The sequence below is a fragment of the Globicephala melas genome, chromosome 3 (genome assembly GCF_963455315.2).
Source record: "Globicephala melas chromosome 3, mGloMel1.2, whole genome shotgun sequence".
NCBI classification, from domain to species: domain Eukaryota; kingdom Metazoa; phylum Chordata; class Mammalia; order Artiodactyla; family Delphinidae; genus Globicephala; species Globicephala melas.
The window spans coordinates 168,658,694-168,681,245 of NC_083316.1; the positions used below are offsets into that span (position 1 = coordinate 168,658,694).

General features: G+C 45.5%; 1 long non-coding RNA gene across 1 annotated transcript in view; it reads right to left on the minus strand.

Annotated features, from left to right (window-relative positions):
* The window catches only part of LOC115846675 (uncharacterized), a 57,127-nt gene extending 35,103 nt beyond the window's left edge, over positions 1-22,024 (minus strand). Inside the window, exon 1 of the long non-coding RNA XR_011377359.1 lies at positions 21,867-22,024. This is a non-coding gene — a long non-coding RNA (uncharacterized lncRNA). The remainder of the gene's footprint in view (positions 1-21,866) is intronic.
* Positions 22,025-22,552: the final 528 nt, after the last annotated feature.

The following is a 22,552-nucleotide window of genomic DNA, read 5'->3' on the forward strand; positions in this document are numbered from 1 at the left end:
ACCCCAGCACTGACACCATGTTAAAATTAGAGAAGGAACTTTTATAATTGTCTTCTATATCAGTGATCCCCAACCTTTCTGGCACCAGGGACCGGTTTTGTGGAAGACAATTTTTCCACAGATGGGGGGGGTTCAGGCGGTAATGTGAGCAATGGGGACCGGCAGATGATGCTTCGCTTGCTTGCCCACCACTCACCTCCTGCTGTGTGGCCTGGCTCCTAACAGGCCCGCGGGTGGGGACCCCTGTTCTATATGACAAAAACCTTATATAGAGAAATGGAGATATTACTTTAAAAGACCCAAATCAAACTTCAGGACACGGAAACTACAACATCTTCGATGAAAAATATACTGAATGGAGGGACTTGCCTGGTGGTGCAGTGGTTAAGAATCCGCCTGCCAATGCAGGGGACCGGGTTCGAGCCCTGGTCTGGGAAGATCCCACATGCCGCGGAGCAGCTAAGCCCGTGCGCCACAACTACTGAGCCTGCACTCTAGAGCCCGCGAGCCACAACTACTGAGCCCGCACGCCTAGAACCTGTGCTCTGCAACAAGAGAGGCCACCACAATGAGAAGCCCGTGCACCGCAACGAAGAGTAGCCCCCGCTCGCCACAGCTAGAGAAAGCCCGCATGCAGCAACAAAGACCCAACGCAGCCTAAAATAACTAAATTAACACACACACACACTGCATGGCATTAAAAGCAGATAAAATACTGCAGAAAAAAGAGAGGTGAACATAAAAGGATGGGTCTTTACTGCAAAGATGTGAACTCTGCAATAAAGTATCAAAAAACGTAGAGAGTATCTGTGAGCCGTGAAAGGACCCCTAACAACCAACTACACATGTACCTAGATTCCCAAATGAGAGAAGGAAGCTAGAAGAAAATCTTCTAGCTATAATAATCAAAATTATTGCTGAGAATTTTTCAAAGTGAATGAAACATATAAAGCCCATATCTAAGAAAGTTGACAATCACCAAGCAGAGGAAACAAGGAAATCTCCACCAAGGCTTGTCATAACTGTATTTCTCAACACCAGAGACGAGGGAATTCCCCAGCTGTACGGTGGTTAGGACGCCATGCTTTCACTGCCCAGGGCCTGGGTTCCAACCCTGGCCAGGGAACTAAGATCCCACAAGCCATGCAGTGAGGCAAAATAAAACAAAAACCAGAGATGAAGAGAATCTCTTCAAAGCACCCAGAGAAAAACAACATAATACACAGATGAACAAACATAAGGTTGACACGAGTTCTCACTGGAAATAATGCCAGTGCAAATACATTGCTGTAACATACTTAAAATGCTCAGAGCAAAACTGTATGTCACAGAAAATGTCTATACTAAGACGAAACACCTTTCTACACTATGGCAACTCAGTCAGACACACAAATGCTGAAAGAATCCATTCCCAGCAAACTGGCACTACCAGAAAAGGGAAAGGAAGTCTTTCAGGCAGAAGAGACAGGACGTCAGCTAGGATGGGAGATCTGTACAAAAGCTTGGAAGGTTCTGGATGTGTAGATACATGGACATAGATATAAGATGGAGGACTTCCCTGGTGGTGCACTAGTTAAGAATCTTCCTTCCAATGCAGGGGACACAGGTTTGATCCCTGGTCAGGGAACTAGGATCCTGGATGCCGCAGGGCAACTAAGCCCGTGCACCACAACTACTGAGCCTGAGCTCTAGAGCCCGCGACCCACAACTGCTGAAGCCTGTGCGCCTAGAGCCCATGCTCCGCAACAAGAAGCCACCACAGTGAGAAGCCTGCTCACCGCAACAAAGAGTAGCCCCCACTCGCCACAACTAAAGAAGGCCCACGCGCGGCAATGAAGACCCAACACAGCCAAAAAACAAACAAAAAAAAGCTTAGATGGTTTTTCATTTTTTTGTCATTTTAGTCTGAGAAATACTTGATTATTTCAATAAAACGCCGATATACTGGAGGGCTAGTATATATCTAGAAGTAAAACACATGACGACAGTTGCAGGAAGACCAAGAGAGTGGAAATGATGTCTTTTCTGCAGCGTTAGGTTTTTTCACTTCCTTTCCCGTTGGCTTACTTCCTTTTAAAGTTAGAACCGGTAATATCCTTTTTCCTCGTTTTCTCTACTGCTGTTCATTTGCTGTGAAGCCAGGGTAAGTGGCCCCTCATCTTGAAGAATGTCAACATGGGTGAGGGTCAGTCCTTTGACCCCTGGCTTCTGGCCCCATTCTCAAGGCCAACAGGTAGGAGCACCACATCTCTGCCATGAAGGTCAAGCTCAATTCGGGTGTCGACTCCCCAGGTGGCACTGCCACAGTGTGAAATCCTTGAGGGACCTGTAGATGCATAATCTACAATGCACCGATTTCTCCCCAACGTGAAGCAAATTTCTGATGTATTTGCAGTTAAGGATAAAAACAATTGGGACTTCCCTGGCGGTCCAGTGGTTAAGACTTCACGCTTCCACTGCAGGGGGCCCAGGTTTGATCCCTGATCGGGGGAGTAAGATCCCACAAGCTGCGCAGCACAGCCAAAAAAAAAAAAAGGATAAAAACAAGACTGCAATTGCACTGCTGAACACACACACGCACACACCCCTGAAACAACAGAGGCCCCAAGAGCAAATGGATGAGTTAATCAGATGACTCACAGGTTCAGATACCAGCTTGCGTGAAACAGACGGGGCAAAGACAGAAAACATTTTCAATATGATATCAGTAGTGTATTACTGGGAATACCCATTGATTAAAAGTTCGAAAGAAGCAAAATTACACCAAACACTCTTTGGTGATAAATAGGAGAGGGCAGGGGCTTCCCTGGTGGTGCAGTGGTTAAGAATCCCCCTGCCAATGCAGGGGCCATGGGTTCGCACCCTGGTCCTGGAAGATACCACATACCGTGGAGCAGCTAAGCCTGTACACCACAACTACTGAGCCTGTGCTCTAGAGCCCGCGAGCCACAACTACTGAGCCTGCGTGCCACAACTACTGAAGCCCACATGCCTGAGTCCATGCTCCGCTACAAGAGAAGCCACCGCAGTAAGAAGCCCGTGCACTGCAACGAAGAGCAACCCCCGCTCACCTCAACTAGAGAAAGCCTGCACACAGCAACTAAGACCCAACACAGCCGGAAAAAAAACAAAAAAAAAACGAAAAACGAAAAAACACAAAACTTGAGTAGTTGTATTTCACATAGAGCAGATTTCAGAGGAAGGAAAATTCTCAGAGATAAAGAGAGGCACGACATGATGATAAAGGCATCGATTCTCCAAGAAGACATAACAACCCTTAGTGCGTGTGCACCTAACAACAGAGTCCACATGCTAGAGACAAAAACTGATATGACTGCATCGAGAAATGGATGAATCCACTATTTAAGTTAGAGACTTCAATATATCTCTATCAGAAATGACAGATGCTGGAGGCAAAAAGTGAGTAAGAAGATAAATGAACTCAACAGTACCATCCACAACTGGATATAATTCACAACTATGGACGACGTCATCCAAAGACAGCAGCACACAGATCCTCTCAAGTGCACACGGGACCATCACCAACAAACACCATATCTTGGGCCATGAAACAAACCTTAATGAATTTAAAAGGAGAAATCACACTGGATGCTCTTAGGCCACAGTGGAATTAAACTGGAAATAACGTAAAGGTAGCTGGAAAGTCCTCCAAGTACTTGTAAACAACAAACTTCCAAATAACAAATGGATCAAAGAAGAAATCTCCAGAGAAATAAAAAATATTTTGAACTTAATGAAAACGAAAATAACACTTATCAGAATTTGAGGGATGCAGGGCTTCCCTGGTGGCTCAGTGGTTAAGAACCACCTGCCCAGTGGTTAAGAATCTGCCTGGCGGGCTTCCCTGGTGGCACAGTGGTTGAGAGTCCACCTGCCGACGCAGGGGACACGGGTTCGTGCCCCGGTCTGGGAAGATCCCATATGCCGCGGAGCGGCTGGGCCCGTGAGCCATGGCCGCTGAGCTTGCGCGTTCGGAGCCTGTGCTCCGCAATGGGAGAGGCCACAACAGTGAGATGCCTGCATACCACAAAAAAAAATAATAAAAAAAATTTTTTTAAAAATCAATAATCTAAACCTCTACCTTAAGAAACTAGAAAAAGGGCAAATTAAATCTAAAGTAATCAGAAGAAAAAAATACTAAAATTTGGAGCAGAAATCAATAAAATTTAAAACAAGAAATTGGTAGAGAATATCAAGTAAACCAAAAGCTGGCTCTCTGAAAAGATCAATAAAATCATACACTAACTAGGAAAAAAATAGAGAAGACAGAAATTATTACTATCAGCAAAGAACTAGGTGATATCATTACATGTCTTATGGATGTTGAAAGGGTAATAATGGAATACTATGAATAACTATACCCACAAATTTAATAACCTCGATGGAATGGCCCTATTTCTTGAAAGACACAGCCTGCAAGAACTCACACAAGAAGAAACAGATAATCTGAATAGCCCTATATCTATGAAAGAAACTGAATGAACAATCAGTAACCTTCCAGGAACCTTGCTACACTGTTGGTGGCAATGTAAGTTGGTGCAGCCACTATGGAAAACAGTATGGAGGGTCCTTAAAAAACTGAAAACAGAATTACCATATGATCCAGCAATCCCACTACTGGGCATACATCTGGACAAAACGGTAACTCAAAAAGATACATACATCCCAATGTTCACAGCAGCACTATTTACAATAGCCAAGACATGGAAGCAACCTAAATTTCTATCAACAGATGACTGGATAAAGAAGATGTGGTACACATACAATGGAATATTACTCAGCCATAAAAAAGAATGAAATAATGCCATTTGCAGCAACATGGATGGACCTAGAGATAGTCATACTAAGTGAAGTAAACCAGAGAAAGACAAATATCATATACCGCTTATATGTAGAATCTAAAACAGTAAATAAATAAAAGAAAATAAAATATACAAATGAACTTATTTCCAAAATAGAAAGAGACTCACAGACATAGGAAACAAACTTATGGTTACCAAAGGAGAAAGGGGCATGGACAGAGGGATACATTAGGAAGTTGGGATTAACATATACACACTATTATATATAAAATAGATAACCAACAAGGACCTACTGTATAGCACAGGGAACTATACTCAATATTTTGTAACAATCTGTAAGAGTAAAGAATCTGAAAAAGATATGTGTGCGTGTGTGTGTATAAAACTGAATCGCTGTGCTGTACACCTGAAACTAACACACTATTGTAAATCAACTATACTTCAGTAAAAAAGTAAAGTAAAAAATAATATAATTACTAACCTTCCAAAGCAGAAAACACCAGATCCAGATGGGTTCACTGGTGAATTCTACCTAACATTTAAGGACGAAATTAATTCTCTACAATTAGTTTCAGAGGACAGAAGCAGAGGGAATGTGTACTAACTCATTATATGAGGTAAGCATTTCCATAATAACAAAACCAGACAGGGACATGACTAGGAAACTACAGATCAGTCTCTCTCATAAACAGTGATGTAAAAGTCACAAACAAAGTATTAACAAACTGGGGATTTCCCTGGTAGTCCATTGGGTAAGACTCCATGGGGGGCCCAGGTTTGATCCCTGGTCGAGGAACTAGATCCCACATGCCGCAACTAAGAGTTTGCCCGCCGCAACTAAGAAGACCGCATGCCTCATTGAAGATCCCACAAGCCACAGCTAAGACCCAGTGCAGTCAAAATAAATAAATAAATATTTTTTTAAAATATTAACAAAATTGGGCTTCCCTGGTGGCGCAGTGGTTGAGAGTCTGCCTGCCAATGCAGGGGACACGGGTTCGTGCCCCAGTCCAGGAAGATGCCGCGGAGCAGCTGGGCCCGTGAGCTATGTCTGCTGAGCCTGTGCATCCGGAGCCTGTGCTATGCAACGGGAGAGGCCACAACAGTGAGAGGCCCGCGTACCGGGAAAAATAATAATAATATTAACAAACTGAAGCCAGTAATATAGAAGAATTATACACCATAAGCAAGTGGTATTTATGCCAGGTATGCAAGGTTGGCTCAACATTCAAGAATCACTTCAGGGGACTTCCTGGATGGACCAGTGGCTAAGAATCCACCTTCCAATGCAGGGGACATGGGTTTGATCCCTGGTGAGGGAACTAAGATCCCACATGACACAGGGCAACTAAGCCCAGGCACCACAACTACTGAGCCCGCGTGCCTCAACTAGAGAGCCAGCATGCTGCAAACTACAGAGCCCATGCGCTCTGGATCCTATGCACCACAACTAGAGAGCCCGTGGGCCGCAACTAGAGACAAGCCCATGCGCTGCAACGAACGATCCCACATGCCACAACGAAGATCCCACATACGGCAACTAAGACCCAACACAGCAAAATATCATAAAAATAAATAATTTTTAAAAATCACTTCAATGGTCTAAAGAAGAAAAATCACAGCATATCAAAAGATTTTTCTAAATCTGTTTGAAAAGACAAGACTGTGGAGATGGCAGTAAAAGGACCAGTGGTTGCCGGGGATCGGGGTTGGGGGAGGGGTGACTAGGAGGCGCACAGGGCATTTTTTAGGGCAGCGAACGTGTTTCGCAGGACACTATAAAGGTGGACGCATCTTCATCTAGACCCACAGAACATACATGCAAAGTCAGCTGTGGACTGTGGGTGGTGACGACATGTCAGTGTAGGTTCATCCACTGGAACAAACACACCACCATCTCACACGTCCAAGGTTCTGTAGGCCGGCAGGCCCAATTTACCATGCGCCTTTAACTGCCCACGGGCATCTGGTAGCCCTCCTAGCAATACAGAGCAGTGGCGCACCACGACGGCCACTCCCTGGGCCCTGCTGGAGCCGAGGCCCTCCCGGCCCTGAGACCGGGCTGCTGGCCCCCAGCTGCCCTGATGCCTTGGGCTGTGCCTGCAGCACCACACAGGCCTCCTTCCTGAACTGGTGCTGGCAGGACAGAGGTGAGCCAGAGCCCCGGCACCTCCCACGTGACGATGGTCTTGTGGGCCCACAGCCCAGGTGGCACTCAGGAAATACCCCAATACTCGAGCCACGTGCAGCAGATGCCTTGTGTTTAGATGCTTTCCGTGGAGCTGCTGACCGCCTGGCTGAGGACTATTCGTTGCCCAGCCAGGGCAGGGGCAGTTTCCCTGAAGGGGCCTTTCACTGCATGTGGGTAGACAGCCCTGGCGAGGCTGCACAAAAGCATGGCAGGAATAGCTGGACAGAGCCCGGAAGCCCCCAGGGTGTCTCCCGCCCCTCTCCAATGCCCTGGGATTAAGCGGATTCCAACACTCTTCCAACGTCTGCTGTCTCAACTACATTACACTGCTTGGGCACTAGGCTTCTAAGCTTCACACTCAGACAAGTTCATATTCGATTAGATGAGATGAGGTGTGTCAGTCTTCAACCAAACATCGGAGGTGAATTACAGTAAAGAGGCTGGATCCATTCGTGATGGGATCTGTGGTCTGACTAGGAAGAACTTCCAGAGCCCCACCCTCTTCCCTGCCCGGCCCGGTCTATGCGAATGGATAAGGAGGCCCACGAGTGCCATGTGTCCTGTGCGTGGGAAGATCAAACCTCATAAACGCCCAGCCACGACGGAGGCCCCACCAGCTCTTCCTCTGGCCTCCTGCAAGAGCGTACACCTGCGTCCATCTCCCCACATTACCAACTATCTTCTGATCCTCTTGGTGCAAATGGCATCATCTTGACAACCAAGCCCATCTTGGGTGGGGGACAGGGTTGATCCCCGTCCTATAGGGCAACCATAGAACAGAAGAGAAGATGTTTGGGGGCTGAGAAACAGGGGTCTAGTATGGGCAATTTGGAGAAGATGAGGCCGAGACATCCAAGTGTATACGATTTCCAAAGTTTTCAGAAGCACATGTCATAGCAGAAATCCCTCGAGGCCACCCAAGTGGCTACTAGCAGTAGAATCAAGAAATGAACAGGGTGCAGCCCCATCACAGGGCCCTACAGACTAGCAAAAGTGACCAGACTGCCATCCCAGGGGCAGCTAACAGCACTGGGTAATGGAAAACTGACAGAATGCCATTTGCACTCCAAAGAAAGCACACAGAATTAAAACACAGTGACCCAGGGAGGCACACACTTGTCACTCACCCGACAGAGGAGGCCTGTCTAGGAGTCATGTTGAGCAGGGGCTGGTGTGAGGGATTCATCCAGGCCTTGGCCTGGCCGTCCTTCTGTGGATGTCCACTTTAGTAGGTTTAGGTGGGTCCCGCAATGGCTTATGCATTTTCTACAGACAGTATATTTGACAATTAAATCCTATGAAGTGGGGGCTTGGAGAGAAGATGGCAGAGTGGAAGGACGTTGAGTTCGCCCCCCTCATGAAAATACCAAAATCACAACTAACTGCTGAAAAACAACTGACCAAAAACTGCCGGAAGCTACCAAAAAAGTTACCCTACATCTAAAGACAAAGAAGAAGCCACAAAGAGACAGTAGGAGGGGCACAATCACGATGAAATCAAACTCCATCCCCACCGGCTGGGCAACCCACAAACTAGAAAATATTTACACTGGAAAGGTTCGCACACAGGAGTTAAAGTTCTGAGCCCCACATCCGTCTCCCCAGCCAGGGAGTCTGGCATCGGGAGGGTGAGTGCCCAAACCAGCTGGGCTTGAAGGCCACTGGGGTTTGATCAGCAAATTCCACACGACTGGGGGAAACAGAAGCCCTACTCTTGCAGGAGGCACACAAGGTCTCGAGCACACCAGGACGCGGGAGGAAAAGCAGTGACCTCATAAGGGCCTGGGCCAGACCTACCTGCTGATGTTGGAGGATGTCCCGTGGAGGTGGGGGGGGGGGGGAGGCGGGCGGCTGTGGCTCACTGTGGGGACAGAGACACTGGCAGTGTAAGTTCTGGGAAGTGCTCATTGGCGTGAGACCGCCTGGAGGCCAAGCTGTTCTCACTAAGACCCAGCCCCACCCAACAGCCTGTAGGCTCCAGTGCTGGGATGCCTCAGGCCAAAAAACCAACAGGGCGGGAACACAGCCCTGCCCATCCGAAGACAGGCTGCCTAATGTCTTCCTGATCCTACAGCTTCCTACTAAACACACCCCTTGACACGCCCTGCCAACCAGAGGGACAAGACCCAGCTATACCCACCAGTGCGCAGAAACCAGTCCCTCCTACCAGGAAGCCAGCACAAGCCCTTCGCCAGTCTCACCCACCAGGGGGCAGACACCTGAATCAAGAACTACAATCCCGGGCTTCCCTGGTGGCGCAGTGGTTGAGAATCTGCCTGCCAATGCAGGGGACACAGGTTCGAGCCCTGATCCAGGAAGATCCCACATGCCGCAGAGGAACTAAGCCCATGTGCCACAACTACTGAGCCTGCACTCTAGAGCCTGCGCACCTACTGAGACCGAGTGCCACAACTACTGAAGCTCACGCACCTAGAGCCCATGCTCCGCAACAAGAGGAGCCACCGCAATGAGAAGCCCGCGCACAACGAAGAGTAGCCCCTGCTCGCCACAACTAGAGAAAGCCCATGTGCAGCAATGAAGACTCAATGCAGCCAAAAATAAAATTAATTAATTAATTTAAAATAGAACTACAATCTTGCAGCCTGTGGAATGGAAACCACAATCACAGAAAGTTAGACAAAATTAGACAGCAGAGGAATATGTCCCAGACGAAGGAACAAGATAAAAGCCCAGAAGAACAACTAAGTAAAGTGGAGATAAGCAATTTACCCAAAAAAGAATCAGAGTAATGACAGTAAAGATGATCCAAGATCTCGGAAAAAGAATGGAGGCACAGACCAAGAAAATACAAGAAATGGTTAACAAAGACCTAGAGGATCTAAACAACAAACAGAAATGAACAATACAATAACTGAAATGAAAAATACACTAGAAGGAAACAATAGCAGAATAAGTGAGGCAGAAAAACAGATAAGTGAGCTGGAAGACAGAATAATGGAAATCACTACCCTGAAACAGAATAAAGAAAAAAGAATGAAAAGAAATAATGACAGTCTAAGAGGCCCTCTAGAACAACATTAAACACACCAAAATTTGTTCACATTATAGGGGTCCCAGAAGGATAAGAAAGGACCCGAGGAAATATTCGAAGAAATAATAGCTGAAAACTTCCTTATCACAAGAAAGGAAGCACAGAGAGTCCAGGCAGGATAAACCCAAGGAGGAACAAGCCAAGGCACATATTAATCAAATTTACAAAAACTGGGACTTCCCTGGTGGTCCAGTGGAGAAGACTGCACGCTCCCAATGCAGGGGGCCCAGGTTCCATCCCTCGTCAGGGAACTAGATCCTACATGCCACAACTGAGAGTTCACATGCCGCACTAAGGGTTTGCATGCCACAACTAAGAGTTTGCATGCCACAATAAAAGATGCTGCATGCTGCAACTCAAAATTCCACATGCCACAACAAAGACTGAAGATCCTGCGTGCCACAAATAAGACCCAGCACAGCCAAATACATAAATAAAGATTTTATTAACTTACAAAAATTAAAGACAGAAAGAAAATACTAAAAGTAACAAGGGAAAAGCAACAAATAACATAAAAGGGAATCCCCATAAGGTGATAGGGTGATTTTCCAACAGAAACGCTACAGGCCCAAAGAAAGTGGCACAATATATTTAAAGTTATGAAAGGGAAAAACCTACAACCAACAATACCCTACTCAGCAAGGCTCTCATTCAGATTCAATGAAGAAACAGAAGCTTTGCAAAGAAACAAAAGCTAAGAGAATTCAGCACCACCAAACTAGCTTGACAACAAATGCTAAAGAAACTTCTCTAGGTGGAAAAGAAAAGGCCAAAACTACAAACAAGAAAATTACAAATGGGAAAGCTCACCACTAAAGGCAAACATACAGCAGAGGTAGGAAATCATCCACATACAAATATAATATCAAAACCAGCAATCGTGAGAAGAGGAAAGTACAAATACAGGATACTGGAAGTGCATTCGAAATTAAAAGACCAACAACTGAAAACAATCTTGTATGTATATAGACTGCTATATCATAATTCCATGATAACCTCAAACCGAAAATCTACAATACATACACACACACAAAAGAATCCAAATACAACACTAAAGTCAGTCATCAAATCACAAGAGAAAAAAATCCTACAAAACCAAATCCAAAACGATTAACAAAATGGCAATAAGAACATACAAATCAATAATTACCTTAAACATAAATGGATTAAATACTCTAACCAAAAGACATAGACTGGCTGAATGGATACAAAAACAAGACTTGTACATATGCTGTCTAAAAAAGACCCACTTCATATCTAGGGACACATACAGACTGAAAGTGAAGGGATGTAAAAAGGTATTCCACACAAATGGAAATCAAATAAAAGCTCAGTAGCAATACTCATATCGGACGGAACAGACATGAAAATAAAAGCTGTTACAAGAGACAAAGAAAGACACTACATAATGATCAAGGGATCAATCCAAGAAGAAGATATAACAATCGTAAATATATACGCATACAACAGAGGAGCACCTCAATATATAAGGCAAATGCTAACAGCCATCAAAGGAGAAATTCACAGTAACTCAATAATACTGGGGAAACTTAACACCCCACTTTCATCAATGGACAGATCATCCAGACAGAAAACCAATAAGGAAACATAGGTCTTAAATGACATGTTACACCAGATGGACTTATTTATTTTTTATTTATTTATACATTGAGTCTTTTTAATGCTTATTTATTTATTTTTGGTACTTCATTGCTGCATGTGGACTTTCTTTAGTTGCAGCGAGCGGGGGTTACTCTTGATTGTGGTGCACAGGCTTCTCATTGCAGTAGCTTCTCTTGTTGTGGAGCACAGGCTCTAGGCGTGGGGGCTTCAGTAGTTGTGGCACGCAGGCTCAGTAGTTGTGGCTCACAGGTTCTAGAGCACAGGCTCAGTAGTTGTGGCGCATGGGCTTAGTTGCTCTGCAGCATGTGGGATCTTCCCAGACCAGGGCTCAAACCCATGTCCCCTGAATTGGCAGGCAGATTCTTAACCACTGCGCCACCATGGAAGTCCCTAGATCTGATGGACTTAATTGATATTTATAGAGCATTCCAACCAGAAGCAGCAGAATACAGATTCTTCTCAAGTGTACATGGAACATTCTCCAAAATAGAATACATGCTGAGCCACAAAGCAAGTCTCGGTAAATTTATGAAACTGAAATCATATCAAGCATCTTTTCTGATCACAATGCTATGAGATTATAATTCAACAAGAAAAATCTGTAAAAGACACAAACACATACAGGCTAAATATGCTACTGAACAACCAATGGATCACTGAAGAAGTCAAAGCAGAAATCGAAAATACCTAGAGACAAATGAAAACGAAAACATGATTCAAAACCTCCAGGACGCAGCAAAAAGAGTTCTAAGAAGGAAGTTTATAGCAATACAGTTGTGCCTCAGGAAACAAGAAAAATATCAAATAAACAACCTAACCTTACACCTCAAGCAACTAGAGAAAGAAAAACAAACAAAACCCAAACTTAGTAGAAGGAAAGAAATCATCAAGATCAGAGCAGAAATGAATGAAATTAGAGACAAAGTAATAGAAAAGATCAATGAGACTAAAAGCCGGTTCTTTAAAAAGATAAACAACAAAACTGATAAACCTTTAGCCAGACTCATCCAGAAAAAAATGGAGAGGGCTCAAATCAAAAAAACTAGAAATGCAAATGGAGAAGTTAAAACAGACACCACAGAAATACAAAGGATCATAAGAGACTACTACAAGCAACTATATGCCAATAAAATGGATAACCTAGAAGAAATGGACAAATTCTTAGGAAAGTACAATCTCCCAAGACTGAACTAGGAAGAAATAGAAAATATGAAGAGAAAAATCACAAGTACTGAAATTGAAACTGTGATTTAAAAACTCCCAACAAACGGAAGTCCAGGACAAGACTGTTTCACAGGTGAATTCTATCAAACACTTAGAGAAGCGTTAATGCCTATGCTTCTGAAACTATTCCAAAACACTGCAAAGGAAGGAACACTCCCAAACTCATTTTATGAGGCCACCATCACTCTGATACCAAAACCAGACAAAGATACCACAACAAAAAGAAAATTGTAGTCCAATATCACTGGTGAACACACACGCAAAAATCCTCAACAAAATACTAGCAAACCGTGGGAATTCCCTGGCGGTCCAGGGGTTAGGACTCCATGCTCTCACTACTGAGGGTCAGGGTTCGATCTCTGGTCAGGGAACTAAAACCCCATAAGCCATGCAGCATGGCCAAAAAAAAAAAAATACTAGCAAACCAAATCCAACAATACATTAAAAGGATCATACACCATGATCAAGTGGGATTTACCCCAGGGATATAAGGATTCTTCAATATCTGCAGATCGATCACTGTGATACACCACTTTAACCATCTGATCATCTCGATAGAGAAAAGGTTTTTAACAAAATTCAAAACCGATTTATGATAAAAACTCTCCAGAGAGTGGGCATAGAGGGAACATACCTCAACATAATGAGTCCATATATGACAAATCCACAACTAACATCACACTCAATGGTGAAAAGCTGAAAGCATTTCCTCTAAGATCAGGAACAAGACAAGGATGTCCACTCTCGCCACTTTTACTCAGCATAGTTTTGGAAGTTCTGGCCATGACAATCAGAGAAGAAAATGAAATAAAAGAAAAAGTAAAACTGTCACTCTTTGCAGATGACATGATTCTATACATTGAAAACCATAAAGATGCTGCAGAAAACTACTAGAGCTCATCAAGGAATTCAGTAAAGTTGCAGGATACAAAATTAATACACAGAAACCTGTTGCATGCCTATACACTAACAACAAAAGATCAGAAAGAGAAATTAAGGAAACAGTTCCATTTACCATCACATCAAAAAGAATAAAATACCTAGGAATAAACCTACCTAAGGAAGCAAAGACCTGTATTCTGAAAACTATGATATGCTGATGAAAGAAACTGAACATGACACAAACAGATGGAAAAACATACCATTTTCTTGGATTGACAGAATCAATATTGTCAAAATGACTATACTACCCAAGACTATCTACAGATTCAATGCAAGCCCTATCAAATTACCAATGGCATTTTTCACAGAACTAGAACAAAAAATTTTTTAATTTGTATGGAAACACAGAAGACCCCCAAAGAGCCAAAGCAATCTTTGGGTCAACAAAGAACGGAGCTGGAGGAATCAGGCTCCCTAACTTCAGACTATACTACGGAGCTACTGTGATCAAGACAGTGTGTTACTGACGCAAAAACAGAAATATAGATCAATGGAACGGGACAGAAAGCCCAGAGATAAACCCACGCACCTATGGTCAATTAACGTACAATAAAGGAGGCAAGAATATACAATGGAGGAAACAGTCTCTTCAGTAAGTGGTGCTGGGAAAACTGGACAGCTGCATGTAAAAGAATGAAATTAGAACAATCTCTAACAACATACACAAAAATAAACTCAAAATGGATTAAAGACCTAAATGTAAGTCCGGACACTATAAAACTCTTAGAGGAAAGCATAGGCAGAACACTCTTTGACATAAATCGCAACCGTATTTTTGATCCATCTCCTACAGTAATGAAAATAAAGACAAAAATAAACATATGGGACCTCATTAAACTCAAAACCTTTTCCACAGCAAAGAAAACCATAAACAAAAAGACAACCCACAGAATGGGAGAAAATATTTAGAAACGATGCAACCAACAAGGGATTAATCGCCAATATTTACGAACAGCTCATGCAGCTCAATATCCAAAAAAACAAACACCCAATCAAAACATAGGCAGAAAGGGACTTCCCTGGCAGTCCACTGGTTAAGACCTCGCCTTCCAATGTATGGGGTGGGTTCGATCCCTGATCGGGAAGCTAAGAAACCACATGCCTCGTGGCCAAAAAAACCAAGGCATAAAACAGAAGCAATATTGTAACAAATTCAATAAAGACTTTACAAATGGTTCACATCAAAAAAAAAAAAAATCTTTAAAAAAATTGGCAGACCTAAATAGACATTTCTCCAAAGAAGACATACAGATGGCCAGAGGCACATGAAAAGATGCTCAACATCGCTAATTATTAAAGAAATACAAATCAAAACTACGAGATACCACCTCACACCAGTCAGAATAGCCATCATCAAAAAGTCTACAAATAGGGCTTCCCTGGTGGCGCAGTGGTTGAGAGTCCGCCAGCCGATGCAGGGGACACAGGTTTGTGCCCCGGTCTGGGAAGATCCCACATGCCGCAGAGCTGCTAGGCCCGTGAGCCATGGCTGCTGAGCCTGCGCGACCGGAGCCTGTGCTCCGCAAAAGGAGAGGCCACAACAGTGAGAGGCCCGTGTACTGCCAAAAAAAAAAAAAAAAAAAGTCTACAAATAATAAATGCTGGAGAGGGTGTGGAAAAAAGGGAAGCCTCCTACCCTGTTGGTGTTAATGTAAACCTGTACAGCCACTATAGAGAACAGCATGGAGGTTCCTTAAAAAACTTAAAATAGAGCTAGCACATGATCCAGCAATCCTACTCTTGGGCATATATCTGTAGAAAACCATGCTTCGAAAGAATACGTCACCACAGTGTTCACTGAAGTACTGTTTACAATGGCCAAGACATGCAAGCAACCTAAATGTCCATCAACAGATGAATGGACAAAGATGTGGTACCTATATACAATGTAATTTTTCAGCCATTAACAAGAATGAAATAATGCCATTTGCAGCAACATGGATGGACCTAGAGATTGTCATACTAAGTGAAGTAAGTCAAACAGAGAAAGACAAATATATGATAACACTCATATGTTGGATCTTATTTGAAAAAAATGATACAAATGAACTTATTTACAAAACAGAAACAAACTCACAGATTTCAAAAGCGAACTTGTGGTTACAAAGGGTAAACCTGGGGGGTGGGATAAATTAGGAGCTTGGGATTAACATACACACAGTACTCTAACACAACAATGTAAAGCAACTATAGTCCAATAAAAATTAATTTTAAAAAATACACACACTACTATATATAAAATAGATAACCAACAAGACCACCGGGAACTCTACTCAATATTCCATAATAGGGCTTCCCTGGTGGCGCAGTGGTTAAGAATCTGCTTGCCAATGCAGGGGACACGGGTTCGAGCCCTGCTCCGGGAAGATCCCACATGCCGTGGAGCAACGAAGACCCAACGCAGCCAAAAATAATAAAATTTAAAAATATATATTCCATAATAAATGGGAAAAGAAACTGAAAAAGAATAGATATATGTATATGTGTAACTGAATCACTTTGCTGTACATCTGAAACTATCACACTGTAAATCAAATACAGTCCAACATGAAATAACTCTAAGTATTACATATGGAAGATCCACAAAGAAGTGGAACCAGAGAATAAGCTTATAATCAGAGTACAGGGGTTTTGGTAAGTTTCCAGAAATGCGATACAAAAACAGATCTTGGTGCATTGTGAATCACTAGTAACAGCAGCTAAAAGACATTTTGAGAGGATAACCTAGACCATTAAAACTAACTTTAATGGCACCTTTTCAATTTGTTAGAAATTTTAACTCCTAAACTATGTCTGGGAAATAATACCAAATTTATATAGGGATCTCTACCCCGGGTTCCTGGCACAGAGCTCTTAAAACCCTTGTAAATTCCTAAGCGATAAGTGCACCAGGAGCATCTTTCGTTCTGTGGAGGCAACTGGGTGGGCTCCGGGATGGGGCTGGTCAGCAGAAAGGCTGCGCTATGATTGGAAGCTTGGGCTTTTTAGCCCCACCCCCCAACCTCCAGAGAGGGGAGAGGGGCTGGAAACACTGAATAAGTGATCACGCCTGTGTGAAGAAGCCTCCTTAAAATCCCAGTAGCAGGGGGTTCTGAGAGCTTCAAGGTGAACACATCCACACCAGGAGGGTGACACACCCCAGGTCCAGGGGCACAGAAGCTCCTGCACTCGGGACGCTCCCAGACCTCGCCCTGTGTATCTCTTCATCTGGACGTCCGTGTGTATCTTTTATCATATGCTTCGCTCAACTGGTAAACATAAGCAAATGTTCCCCTGAGTTCTGAGAGCCACTCTAGCAAATTAACTGAACCTGAGAAGGGGGTTATGGGAAACTCTGATCTGTAGCCAAGTCAGACAGAAGTTGTGGACAACGTAGGGACCAACTACCTTCGATTAGCATCTAAGGTGGGGGGACCGTCCTTAGGGACTGAGCCCTTAACCTGTGGGGTCTGACACTGTCTCCAGGTGGACGGTGTCAGAACTGAGTTGGGTTGTAGGACACCTGGTTGGTGTCACAGAATTGCTGGGTCTGGGAAACCCCTGTAGCTCTGGTGACCAGAAGTATCAGAAGTGAAATGTTCTGTGTGGAAGTAAAACAGACCAACACAGTGCGGACAGCTGTAGTTTCTTCCAAGGCAATCTCTAATGAAGGACATAAAATGATGTTTTTTTTCTTTTCATCCGCACCACTTGGCTTGCGGGATCTTAGTTCCCCGACGAGAGATCAAACCCGGGCCCCCTGCAATGGAAACTCGGAGTCTTAACCGCTGGACCGCCAGGGAAGTCCCTGAAACGATCATAAAGGGAAAATTATAAAGTGTTACCGAACGACATCAATGTAGAAAGAAAGAGAGAGTACGTGTTCTCGGAAAAGAGACACAATGCCATCACGATAGCAACTCTCCCAAACAGATGCAGAGTGTTAACAAAATTCCATTACATCCAAAACTAGGTCTGGTTTTTTGCTTTGTTTATGAAAAACGACTTCTAAAAACTGAAATGAGAGCCAAATGTCTAAGAATAGCCACGTTTCCTACAGAACAAGGTGGAAGAACTTTCCCTAAAACACATCAAAGCATTTAAGTCTGGACAGTAGCTGGGGCCACACAGCATTAGCAGGAGGAGGGACTCACAGACCTGGGGAAACAATGGACATGGGGCAGGAATCTCCTCCAGCGCAGGACAATCGGCTGTCTACGGGAGGTGGGGTAGGAGGGTGGGTAACACTGTCAATGTCATGTATAATAATCCATTTAATGCAGATTTTGGGGGGTTTTCTTTGGCCGAGGCCCGAGGCATTAGGGATCCTAGTTTCCTGACCAGGGATCGAACCCGCACCCCCTGCAGTGGAAGCACAGAGTCTTTACCACTGGACCGCCAGGGAAGTACTTTCAGAAGTTAAAGGCAAGTGTCCCACGACTTCTGTATACAGATTTTTCTTATATAAAGAAAATAAAAAAGAAGCTACAAAGGAGGAGATTGACCTGTTAACCTTGAGTTCACTCACCACAGAATAAAGGGGATGAAAAGATAAACCACACATGGGGAGAAAATATTGGCAGTGCCTGCAAACGAAAGAGGATTCATGCCCAGAGCATCTAAAGAAAACTGAAGAAATCAATAAACATACAAATAAACACATCACACAGAAGATGAACCACCACACCCTCATCCGGTAAGAACCCTACGTAACCACAAAGAGACCCCGGCTCCCACTCGAGGTGGACATTTATTGAGGTCACTCAGCGATGGGGACCACAAGGAAGAAATAAACAGCGGGGCAAGAATACACTCCAGACACGACCAGCATTTTCTGAGTAAATTTAAACTTATCCATAAGCTACGAAGCCACGCTTTTTTCTCTGAAGTGCAGAAACTCAAGTCGCATCTCGCACTTGGAGATAAAAAGAAGAATGACTGTCGCAGCATTGCTAACTAATCAAAAAATGCACTTGGGGAATTCCCTGGACATCCAGAGGTTAGGGCTCTGCGCTTCTACTGCAGGGGGCCCAGGAACTAAGATCCCACAAGCCATGGTACAGTCAAAAAAAGAAAAAAAACACTTGGAAGAACCCAGGCAGCAAAGGCACTGGAACACATGAGTCAATGGGGAGAGCTGAGCCTCAGACACCAGCACGTGTGAAACAGACTGGGGCTGAGAAACCCCAGAGAAACTTCTGTGTGACATTACTGGTGATTTACGAACTAACGTTCACTTACTGGAAACTGAAGGGGCAAAATCAGACGACACACTGCTTGGTGATAAGAGATGGTAAAGGTATGAATAATAACAAAGAATCAGGACAGAGGTCACCTTGGCAACAGGAGGGAGAGAAGATGTGGGAGAAGCACAGGAGGTGCGGAGATGCCAACAGGTACCAGGGCCTACCTGTACACCTGGGGGCTGAGTCCACAGGTGTTTATATTGTTATTATTAATGTTGCAGCAAAACAGAAAGAAGCAAACGGGCTTAGGCACAGACCAGCCAAACGGGCCTGAAAGAGATAAGCAACCTTGGTTATTCTGTAGCTGTTACTACTAACAAACACCTGTAGCTAGACTTGTCCTTCCCAAAGCTGATTACTCTAGGAATCCACATGAATTAACACTCTGCACCTGGCACTCTTCTCCCCTACACTCCCTTGTAGCGCTCTTTATTTCACAGGCCTATAACTTCAGGGATACCAGACCCGGCTGCCAGGCTGCCTAACGCCAGCTGTGACCACTTTGAAATAATGCAAGAAAAAAATGCAAGACCTTCACAACTTTGATCCTTATCACCCACCCCAGACCGAGAGTCCTGAGTATAAAAAACTTCTCTCTACCCTCTGGAGGGGGCACAGCTCTTGAGGCGCTAGCCTACTGTGTTCCCCCCTTTGCCTGGCAAAGAATCCAGCTATTCTTTCTTTTCCTCAAAACTCTCTCTCCATATTTCTGTTCCGCATCGGTGCACAGAGCCAAGATTATTTTGGCATCATTAACTTAATGCAAAAGTCACACGATTTAAGAGCAGCCCCACGGCAAGCACAGCACACCTCAGAGAGGACACACTACCCCCAGCACTACTGGAAGTGGGTCCCCTCCCCTCATGATCATGGCATCGACAGCTCCTCCTGTGGTAGTTCCATGGTCTGGAGGCCACCTGCATGGGGTGAGGGGGCAGCAAGACCCCAGGGCACCTCCCTTCACCTCCCTCGCAGGCTCAGCTTTGCGCTCAGCTTGTCCCCCACCCCAGGTGATGCCCCTGCTTCAAGCTCCGTGGGCCATTTACAGGAGACAAAGCCCCTCCTCCCAGAGTGTGAATGGGAGCCTGCAGGATCCCTGCTTCCACCTGTGCTCACGGATAACATAGAGGGAAATTCTAGGGCACTTTTACGGTTTTAATAACTGGATCCTGCTTATTCCTTTCAGAAGACAGGTATTGAGGCAGGCTGGGACCTGGGACCCTTTGCTGCAGTGCTTGCACCTGGACAGCCATCTCCTCCAGCAACAGATGCAAAGAAACGCTAAGGGACTAAAAATAACTGCACGCATGCGCAGTGGGGGCAAATTAAGAACAAGCTACAAAAAGGCCAAAACCCAATTGCCACTTCCGAGGTACGGGAGCAAAAGCAGAGTCCTGTGCATGATCCCCGCACACTGCACCACCAAGGGGATGGCCTAGACCATCTAAGCCGCCCCTCCGGCCCCACGCACCCACCTACCCACACCCTCACCCCCTTTAAGGGACCAGCCCGCCCCTCCTCCTGCATCCAGCAAAGGCACCAGTTACTTGTTCTCGCTCCCTCGTGCTGTAGCAGGAACCTCAATAAAGCCTTGCCTGAACTCTTCACCTGGCCTGATCAATTTCTACTGATTAAGGGCTCCAAGAACCCAGGTAACAGTTATCAGCTAATACCCTCATGGTAACACAGTGTTTGTAAATTAATCAGAATTGAACACTAGTTGCTTTTACAGGTCACATTTTACAGAATTTTCATTAATCTGAATGCCACGTGTTAACAGGAAATGGAACAGGACCACAGCGTCAGGAACTCTGTACCTTGTATGGAAGAGTCACTATTATTTTTATAAAGACATGAATCCACCTCTTTGTTGACCTTATTTCAGTGTACTGTCAAGTTTATCAGTGTAATAGCCACTTATCTTACCAGCAAAAGTGAGTTCAGCAATAGAGGGAGTAATTGCAATCTATGACGGACCACCGGCAAACCCAGAGAATAATGAAGGGGCGCTTACTATTATAGGGAAAAGGAGTAGTTTGGAGGGGCTGTAATAACCGAGGAGTCCATTGGAGGAGCTGGGCGTCCAAAATATGGAGGCTTCTCAGTGCCTGGGCTGTCCTGGCCCAGAGAGGTTTTCTTCTTTCTGCTGGGTAGTAAGATGCGCCTTCCCGTTGGAGATGTAGAGGGTGGTCCCTACCTGTTTGGAGTAATTGATGAAGCTTGGGGAGAGGGAGGGGGACGCAGAGAGCTCTCCCTATAGACCCATTTCCACTCCAACTTTAGCTGAGCTTTCTTCAATTAATTCCGCAGAACTTTCTGCATTTTCCCCACAACTGCAGTGGAAGACAGGACATTCCTGAGACCCTTCCCAGAACACGAGTCGAAACAACACGCTCCGCGCCAGGAGACCAAGAACAGACCTGAGGAACTTACTACTCTAAGTGGAAAGAGAGGGGGAAAGGAGCCGTTATTTTACCTTTACTGAAAACTGAGGCCAGAGTGAAAGCAGAACCGTCAGGTCCAGGGTGGGTCCCCTGCAGACACCCCAACCGCCCTCCCCAAGTCCTGTCCTCCCTCCGACCCCACCCAGCCAAGGACTCGGGGAGGGACCCCCGTGTGGGGACGGGACAGGACGCCAAGACCCCACCCCGGGGCGGAGGACTTATTGGGGTGGAGACTAGCAGGGGGAGCGGGGAGGGAGACGCGGGACCCCGTCAGCTTCCAGCGGGTTCTTTGCCGGTTGGAACCAGCCCCTCCTGGTCTCCGGCCCCAGCTCGGGCACTCACCATCTCCTCCTCGCTCTGAGCTCTCCCCGGCGTCACGCCAGCGGCCCCGAGACTTGGGTAGGTGAGAGCGATGGGGAACGTACACCTAGGATACCGTGGGCCGAGCGCGCAAGAGCTCGGCGTGCTCACGAGCTCAGCGTGCGCACCAGCGCTGCTTAAGTACAAGAGCCACGACAACACGGGCCGAAATTGCGCCCGCCCCAGACCCTAATTGGACGGTGCCCTGGGCCCCGCGCCCTGATTGGACGGAGTTCGGGACTCCAGCCCTGATTGGCGGGTTTCCAAATTCTTCCCTGACACTTGATTGGGCAGTTCTCCAGCCCCTACTTACAGGTGAGAGGTTAGTCCTCCAGGCCCCGCCCCCGCCGTTCCTAATTGAACAGCATCACGGACTCTCTGGGAACCCGAGCAAAAGGCCGGCTGAGGTCACGTGTTGTCTGCCTCAGACGGTACCTACGTGGCCTCCTTCCCGGGACGGGTCTCCGAGCGGAAACCCCTCCCTGCAAGGAGGACTCGCCGTCCGCCCCTTGTCCGGAGCGGGGACTGGAAGGACGAGAATGGGACAGGGCAGGGGGTCCTGTTGTGGTGACCTTCGGGGTCAGGGGTCGGCCCGATGCGAGGTCATCCTAGGCCTGTGCCCTTAAAGAACAAAGACTCAGTGACGTCACCGCGTGCAACGAAGGGTC